We start from the raw sequence: 9110 nt of genomic DNA on the forward strand, positions 1-9110 counted from the left end.
GTAACTCATTTTCCCATTTAGAAGCCCTCCATTTTATCATTCACCAAGTTCATATCATATGCATCAATTATTATTTTAAGTCACTGAGTTTTCCACCTTTGTAATGTATCAATATAACAGGTGTACATTATTGCTCACAAGTCTACAGTTGAGCTGGGAGCTCCATTGATCTTAGCTGGGCTCTCTCGTCTGTGTGGAAAGTCAGTTGGCTGAGGCTAATCTAGGATGACCTCGGCTGGAACAATGGGACTCTTTTTCAAGTTTCCTCTCCAGGAAAGTAGCCCAACTGGTGTACATCTGGAAGATAAGACCCCGTGAGGAAGAAAAGCACACAGTGCTTCCTAAGGGTCGGGCTTGGAATAGGTGACCATCACTCCCACTGCTTTCTGGGCCCATGCAGGTCATACTGTGAGCCCCAGCTCAAGGAAAAGGGAAAATAGCACAATTTTTATGGGAAAAGCTGTGAAATCACATTGCGAATGATGTGGATTCAGGGGAGGGGGGGCAATTGGAGCCAGTGTTGAAATCAGGTGATCTCACTGTCTGTCTTTCTGCCTGAGTGAAATTCAGAGAAGGCAAGCACTTTGGGGATGCTATCAGTCATGACAGAATGAGGCCTAGCTAAACAGAAGAGCAAATAGAAACCCCAAACTCAACTGAGTCACAGTGTCAACACCACTGTCAGGTTTGTTCCTACCACACTCCCATCTTTGGAGCTCAATTGCTTTCCCTCATTCTTGATCCAGTACTTTGTAAAGAAAGCTTACTTGAAGGAATGGTATGTATATAGCTCCATCCCTTTCCTTAGGAAAAACAGTCAGGTATGGGGTTAGAAAGTGAAAGAGGAGAGTGAAAAAGTTGACTTAAAGCTCAACATTCAGAAAACTAAGATTATGGCATCCAGTCCCATCACTTCACAGGAAATAGATGGGGAAACAGTGGAAACAGTGGCTGACTTTATTTTTCTGGGCTCCAGAATCACTGCAGATGGTGATTGCAGCCATGAAATTAAAAGACACTTACTCCTTGGAAGGAAAGTTATGACCAACCTAGACAGCACATTAAAAAGCAGAGACATTACTTTGCCAACAAAGGTCTGTCTAGTCAAGGATATGGTTTTTCAAGTAGTCATGTATGGATGCGAGAATTGGACTATAAAGAAAGCTGAGAGCCGAAGAATTGATGCTTTTGAACTGTGGTGCTGGAGAAGACCCTTGAGAGTCCCTTGGACTGCAAGGAGATCCAGCCAGTCCATCCTAAAGGAGATCAGTCCTCAGTGTTCATTGGAAGGACTGATGTTGAAGCTGAAACTCCAATAACTTTGGCCACCTGATGTGAAGAGCTGATTCATTGGAAAAGACCCTGATGCTGGGAAAGATTGAGGGCAGGAGGAGAAGGGGATGACAGAAGATGAGATGGCTGGACGGCATCACTGGCTCTATGGACATGGGTTTGGGTGAACTCCGGGAGTTGGTGATGGACAGGGAGGCCTGGAGTGCTGTGGTTCATGGGGTTGCAAAGAGTTGGACATGACTGAGCAACTGAACTGAACTGATTATAATTTTCACAACTTTTTTCACTTTTGCTTTGAACATGTATTAATTAGGGAGATAACAAGTTATTATAAAACACCCACAGGAGAGATGGTGGTAGAGCCCCATGTGGGGTGTTGTAGCCCAAGTGGGGGAGGAGGGCATCATGAAGCCGAGGGGCTGGGGGAAGCCTGGAGCAGGTGACTCAGAGGTGGGATAAGATGGGGTCAGCCTTGCACAGGGAGCCCTGGCAGGGAGATTCCCAGTCATGGAGGAGGGAAATGTGATGTAGAGAAAAGATTCTTCGTACTTCAGAAACTTTGATCTGATGTTCACTTTCTTATACTTCTCAACAGTTTTCTTTTAAAGATTGAGAAAAATTAAAACAGAGTTCTGCTTTTTGTCTCTTTTTAAAGTTATCACTTGCTAATGGATTTTTGAAAGACTTTAGACTAGATGTCATTTGTAGGTCAACCCAGCCCCTCTCCTGTTCTATCCACAGCCTGTACCTTCTTCACCTTGTGCCTCGGCAGCCTAACCCCTGAAGCAATGTGTTGTGTGTGATTGTGTATTTAGCTTGCTGGGCTTAGGTTAACCCAGGTGGTTGTGATCAAATAAGTTGAGTACATAAAGGCCCAGGGCTGGGCAGACCCTCCCTTTGCTCAGGATTTGCAAGAAGAGGTGGAAGGTTTCACTCCTTACTTTTACAGACACCACCTGAATAGATAAGTCATATTTTTGTCTTCCAGGAAAGTGGGTGTGCCTTGGAGAACAATTGGCCAGAACTGGCCTGACAACAAGGAGCTGAGCCTGAAGTTCAGAGTGAAACTGACCCTCGCCCCAGTCAGCCACTGGCTCTGTGCTGTTCCTCGGGCCAGAAGATGTCAGGAGGAGGAGGGGAAGGAAAGCGGGTAGAATGGGCCTGTTCCTCCCTTCTCCCGCCTACCCAAGGCAGGGCGCCTGCTCAGAAGTGAGGGAGCAACATCCAGTGCCTCTAGGACAGGTCATAGGAACTGGACTCAGAGGAGACTGAATCCAAACCCCAGCTTTACCGTCTCCAGTGGGGCCTTGAAAAAATCAATTATGTTGAGAGTGATTTCATTTTCATCCAGAGGATTTAAAGTGGACAATCTCTAAAGGGAAAAGTACTATAAAGATCAGAGGAAATAATGGGCTTTAAGCGGCTTGGAAATCATAAAGCACATCATGAAAGTCATAGCTGTGATCTGCCTCCTTCCTGCTTCCTTCCTTACATGGGGATTTGCTTCTGGCCCGTTGTGATGGCCTGGGTCACCTTCCCTGCTTATGTGCTCAATCGTGTCCAACTCCTTGTGACCCCATGGACTGTAGCCCACCAGGCTACTCTGTCCTTAGGATTTTCCAGGCAAGAATACTGGAGTGGGTTGCCATTTCCTTCTCCAGGGGATCTTTCCAACCCAGGGTTCAAACCAGCATCTCCTGTACTGTCAAGATGATTTTTTACCACTGGGCCACAAAGTGGTGCCCAATAGTGGATAAGAGTTAGAAGTCGGGCCCTGGGGCAGCGGGGAGATTGCCCAGAAGGGCCCTCACACTTGATAGCACTGGGCAGGTTTATTCTGCTTCTGCCTCAGACTGACCCCTGGGAAGTAAGCAGGGAGGTAGATTCCTGATTGATGGGCACAGTTCTATGGAGAAGTGGTTTCTCTGGTTTATCTAAGGAAACACTACCTTGGCCTCAGACACCACAGCCAAGAAGAATGTCACGACATTTAACTGAATATGGAAAGCCAGTTTGGGGGAAAGAGATGTGGAAATATTTTCTGTCTTTGAGGTCACTTCTTACCTTAAATCCTCTCTCATGCATTTATTCCCAACCCCCATATTGGTGGTAACAACACAGTGGATGTGATCTTTTCTTGAAAATTGGTTGTCAGTTTTTTATTGACAAGTATTAAGCTGGCAGGCTCCAACCCTTGGGGTCGCAAAGAGTCGGACACACCTGAGCAACTAACACACACATACACACTATTCACAGCCTCAACACAACTGCTGAGTATTGGTAGAGTGTAGAATTAAACAGATAGGAATCATGCTCCCTCCTGTGGGGTCATGAGGGGAGAAAATGGCATCAACTAGAGGGCCAGTTCCCACCGAGAGTCCCTGGGGTTTGGATACCAACCCCAAGTAGACATACAATGAAACCTGATAAACTGCACTAAACCTTATAGAAAGCCTTTTTCCCTAAGGCTGTTAGAATTTAGGGATTTAAATAGCTCAGAATAAACGGGGCCATGAGGACATGTGGCTTTTCATTTTTGTCGCTTGTGATTCAGAGAAAAGCTAGATCAGTGGGCACCATTAGAAAGAGAGACAGAAGTAGGGATGGAGAGCAAGAGAAATAGAGGGAGAGAGTCTGACTGGAGGTAGCCTGAGTCTGTCAGAGCCAATTGAAAGTCCAGGAGGAGTGGCTGTGCTTCCTCAAGTGTGTGGGGAGGATTCGCACTAGAGTAGAAAGTGAGAGCCCCAGCTGCTACCCAAATGCACTTTCTTTATAACCTCCTGGAGAGCTGCATCTCTGGAAAGCACCACAAATGATACTTTGAGATAAAAAGGAATCAAACAGAACTTGAATTTCCCAAACATGTGAGACTTTGTACTCCACTCTTGTTTCCCCCAATCAGATCATCCTCCTAGTAGACTGAGAATTGGCCAAAATGCTTTTCCTTATGTGCTCAGTCTCCTAAACTGTAAGATATATAATTTTGTTGAGACATCTCTGAGATCCCTTCCTGCTCTGCTGCACATTTACCATGACTCTAGAAGGACAAGCATTTACCTGCTCCCTGTGGAATCAGTGGGAAACCCATGGACACTCATCCTGTGGAACAGATGCAGTGAGACCCAGACCCAAATAGAGCATGACCACAATTTACCAGGAAGCTTAGGGACACACAATGGGGTCTAGCTGAACTTTCATGCAAAATGTCTCTTCTTTCTTCAAAGCTCATTAAGAGACTAAAATATGAACTCTTGACCAGTAAAAGCATTACAGAAGGGTTTTGTTTTCAGTACTCTTGTAACTCCCTCATTTCTCATCTATTTTGGAAGCTCCAGGTCCCCTTTCCCTATTCCTTTGTGTCTGTGTCTGACACATAGTGTGGCAGCAAATGACATGTTCTGTGATATCATGGATGAGACAGATTTTCCTAAAAAGCATCCCAGGCTGTGAATATTCCCTCACTGCTGTCAGCATTAGAGACACTGACCTGCACAGGCTTCTGTGTTATTTAAAGGTAGGTTGGATGTTACCCTCTTACAAGTAGATGAGGAGCAGGGCACTCGGGACACCCTGAGTTGTATAGAAACGTGTTCAGGTTGGGCATGACTGGAGGACGTGCCCAAGGGAGGGGTCCAGCAGAGGAGCCACTTCCTAGGCCCCTGTGTGTTTACAGACAGGAGGCAGGAGCTGGCAGATGACTAAGAAACAAGGAGAGCTTCCTGGATGTTTCCATGTTAGACCTGGGAACTCAGAGTCTACCTGCATGTCAAGATCTTCTCTCTGCGATCTAACTTAAGCCAGCTTATTCAAAGCTACCAAGAAAGAAGAACATGGGCGCTGAGGATTCGGGTCCAGGGACATTGGTCCATATCAATCATCCCAAATTCCAATCTATATTTCCTCTTCTTAAGAAGATGAGACTATTGTGTTCCAAATTTCTTCCCATTTCTTGTAAGGGAGTCAAGTCATTGCCTGCAGGAAGTATATATATTTTACTTAATATGCAAAATATTTATATATATATGTGCTTGCATGCTCACCTGCTCAGTTATGTCCAACAGTTTGCAACCTCATAGACTGCAGCCTGCCAGCCTTCTCTGTCCATGTGTTTCTACAGGCAAGAATACTGGAGTATTCTTGCCATTTCCTCCTCCAGGGTATCTTCCTGACCCAGGGATTGAACCTGCCTTTCCTGCGTCTCCTGCATTGGCAGGCAGATTCGATACCACTGAGCCAACCAAGAAGCCCTTTTTATACATATCAGTTCAGTTCAGTTCAGTCACTCAGTCATATACGACTCCTTGTGACCCCATGGACTGCAGCATGCCATGCCTCCCTGTTCATCACCAACCCCCAGAGCTTGCCCAAAGATGTCCATCAAGTTGGTGATGCCATCCAACCATCTCATCCTCTGTCGTCTCTTTCTTCTCCTGTCTTCAATCTTTCTCAGCATCAGGGTCTTTTCTAATGAGTCAGCTCTTCATATAAGGTGGCCAAAAATTAGAGCTTCAGGTTCAGTATCAGTCCTTCCAATGAATAGTCAGGACTGATTTCCTTTAGGATTGACTGGTATGATCTCCTTGCAGTCTAAGGGACTCTAAAGAATCTTCTCCAATGCTAGAGTTCAAAAGCGTCAATTCTTCAGTGCTCAGTTTTTTTATGGTCCAGCTTTCACATCCATACATGGCTACTGGAAATATCATAGCTTTGACTATACAGACCTCTATCAGCAAAATAATGTCTCTGCTTTTTAATATGCTGTCTACATATGTCATAGCTTTTCTTCCAAGGAGCAAGTATCTTAATTTCATGGCTGAAGTCACCATCTGCAGTGATTTTGGAGCCCAGGAAAGAAAGTTTGTCACTGTTTCCATTGTATCCCCATCTATTTGCTGTGAAGTGATGGGACCAGATGCCATGATCTTCATTTTTTGAATGTTGATTTTTAAGCCAGCTTTTTCACTCTGCTCTTCCACTTTCATCAAGAGGCTCTTTATTTCCTCTTTGCTTTCTGCAATAAGTGTGGTGTCATCTGCATATCTGAGGTTATTGATGTTTCTCCTTGGCAATCTTGATTCCAGCTTGTGCTTCATCCAGCCCAGCATTTCTCATGATGTCCTCTGCATATAAGTTAAATAAGCAGGTGACAATAAGCAGCCTTGACGTACTCCTTCCCAATTTGGAACCAGTGTGTTGTTCCATGTCTAGTTCTGTTGCTTCTTGAATAGCATACAGATTACTCAGGAGGCAGGTAAGGTGGTCTGGTGTTCTCTTCTCTAGAAGAATTATCCACAGTTTGATTCACACAGAGGCTTTCAGTTCAGTTCAGTTCAGTCACTCAGCTGTGTCATTCAGTTGATCTATTTTAAATTTTTAAATTATCTCTATACTGTTTTCCAGTTTGCTTACTTACCAACAGTGTTCAAGGGTTCCCTATTTTCCATGTACCCTCCAACACTTGATATCTTTTGTCTTTTAGATAATAGCCATTCTAACAAGAATGAAGGGATAGCTCATTTGTCATCTTCATTTGCATTTCCCTAATGATGAGTAATGTTGAGCACTTGTTGGTACCCTGTTTCATAGCCGCTATAGACCATTTTTTTTATAAGTCATAGTTGAAAATAATTAACAAAGTTCTTTGAGTAAAAAGACCCAGGTTCCTATTTTGACCGTGTCATTTATTCTGCCTTTGTAAGCTTTGACAAAAACATTTCTCTCTTTTGGACCGACTGTAAAAGAAGAAGAAGAATTTCACTTCATAGAGAGAGTTGTAAGAATCAAATTAGATTAAGGCAAAAGTTCTGAAATATATTATCTGATATCTACTTTGCTTTCAGTAAAAGTTGGGAATCTTATCCATCCTAATCAGTCTCCTCTGGACACATTCCAGTGGAAGTTCTTAACCACAGTTATCTGAACAGCTGCTCTGAAAGAAATATGGCATGCAGTTCCTCAAGTTTTCAAAAGTGCGTTTTCAAGTAAGTACGAATTTTCTTAATTTTAACGAACTTTAAAAATTCTAACTTACTCTTGTTTCATAGAACATACATTTGTTGTATTGAAAATCAATGACAAGCACTCAAGTTCATCTAGATATTTTCCTGTTATCTTCTAGGAGTTTTATACTTTTGAGTTTTACATTCAGTCCTGAATCAACTTTTGTAAAAACTGTAAGTTCTGTGTCCAGACTGATTTTTTGCATTGGGATGTCCAGTTGTTCCAATTAGCCTCTTGGACGGAATTAGGAAGTATTTTGCATGCTTTGATTTTCTGGAAGAGATTGTAGAGACTTGCTATAATTTCCTTCTTAAATTATGTGTTTGGTAGAATACATCTGTGAAAACTTATGGATCTGGTGCTTTCTCTTTTGAAAGATTATTAATTATTTATACTATTTCTTTAATAGATACAGGCCTATTTCTCTGTGTGTGAGTTCTTATACACTGTGTGTTTCAATGAATTGGCCCATTTCATCTAGGTTATCAAATTTGTGGGCCTAGAGTTGTTCATAATATAGCTTTCTTATAATGTCCATGAGATTAGTAGTGATGATGCTTGTTCATTTATGGTAGTAATTTACACCATTTCTCTCTTTTTCTTAGTTAACTTAGTTAAATGTTTGCCAATATTTTTAATCGTTTTTTCAAAACCTTTTGGTTTGTTCATTATCTGTATTGTTTTCCTATTTTCAATTTCGTGCATTGCTGCTGTAATTTTCATTATTTATTTCTTGTGCTTTCTTTAGAATTGATATTTTCTTCTTTTGCCACAATCATGAGGTAGAAGCTTTTACCTCTATTCTACCTACTATTTTCAACATTTCTTCTTTTCTAATATATGCATTCAATGGTATAAATTCCAAGTGCATCCTGAAAGCCCTGATCACTACATCCACACATTTTGACAAGTTATATTTTCATTTGTTTACAGGTGTTTTTATTTTTTCTTTGAGATTTCTTCTTTGAGCCATGATTATTTATATGTGAGGTATTCAATATCCAAGTGGCTTGTAGTTTTCTACCTACCATTCTTTTATTGATTTCTATAGCTCCATTTTGTTATTGGGCTTCTGATAGCTCAGTTGGCCAAGAATCCACCTACAGTGCAGGAGATCCTGGTTCACTTCCTGGATTGGGAAGATCCCCTGGAGAAGGGAAAGGCTACCCACTCCAGTATTCTGGCCTGGAGAATTCCATGGACTATATAGTCTATGGGGTCGCAAAGAGTGGGACACGACTGAGCGACTTTCATTTTCACTTGGGCTTCCCTTGTGGCTCAACTGGTAAAGAATCCACCTGCAATGTGGGAGACCTGGGTTTGATCCCTTTGTTGGGAAGATCCCCTGGAAAAGGGAACAGCTACCCACTCCAGTATTCTGGCCTGGAAAATTCCATGGACTCTATAGTCCATGGGGTTGCAAAGAGTTGGATACAACTGAGAGACTTTCACTTTCATTTTGTTATGGAGGCATAATTTGTATGATTTCTATATTGATATTTGATAAAGTGTGTTTTATAAGAATGTGGTCCATCTTGATGACTGTTTTTCATGAACTTGAGAAGAATGTGTATATTGCTCTTGTTGCCTGAGGAGTTCTATAAATGTCAACTAGATCCAGATAATGGCCTATGGCTTAACTTTGTCCTTGCTGATTTTCTTCCTCTTGGTTCTGTCCATTAATGGCAGAGGATTACTTATGTAAGCCTGGAGTGCTGCAGTTCATGGGGTCGCAAAGAGTCAGGCACAACTTAGCGACTGAACAACAGTATTTAAGTCTCTAATTATTAGCTGGCAAAAAAATTCCTTTGAGTTTT

The sequence above is a fragment of the Odocoileus virginianus genome, chromosome 5, assembly GCF_023699985.2.
Source record: "Odocoileus virginianus isolate 20LAN1187 ecotype Illinois chromosome 5, Ovbor_1.2, whole genome shotgun sequence".
Taxonomy (NCBI): domain Eukaryota; kingdom Metazoa; phylum Chordata; class Mammalia; order Artiodactyla; family Cervidae; genus Odocoileus; species Odocoileus virginianus.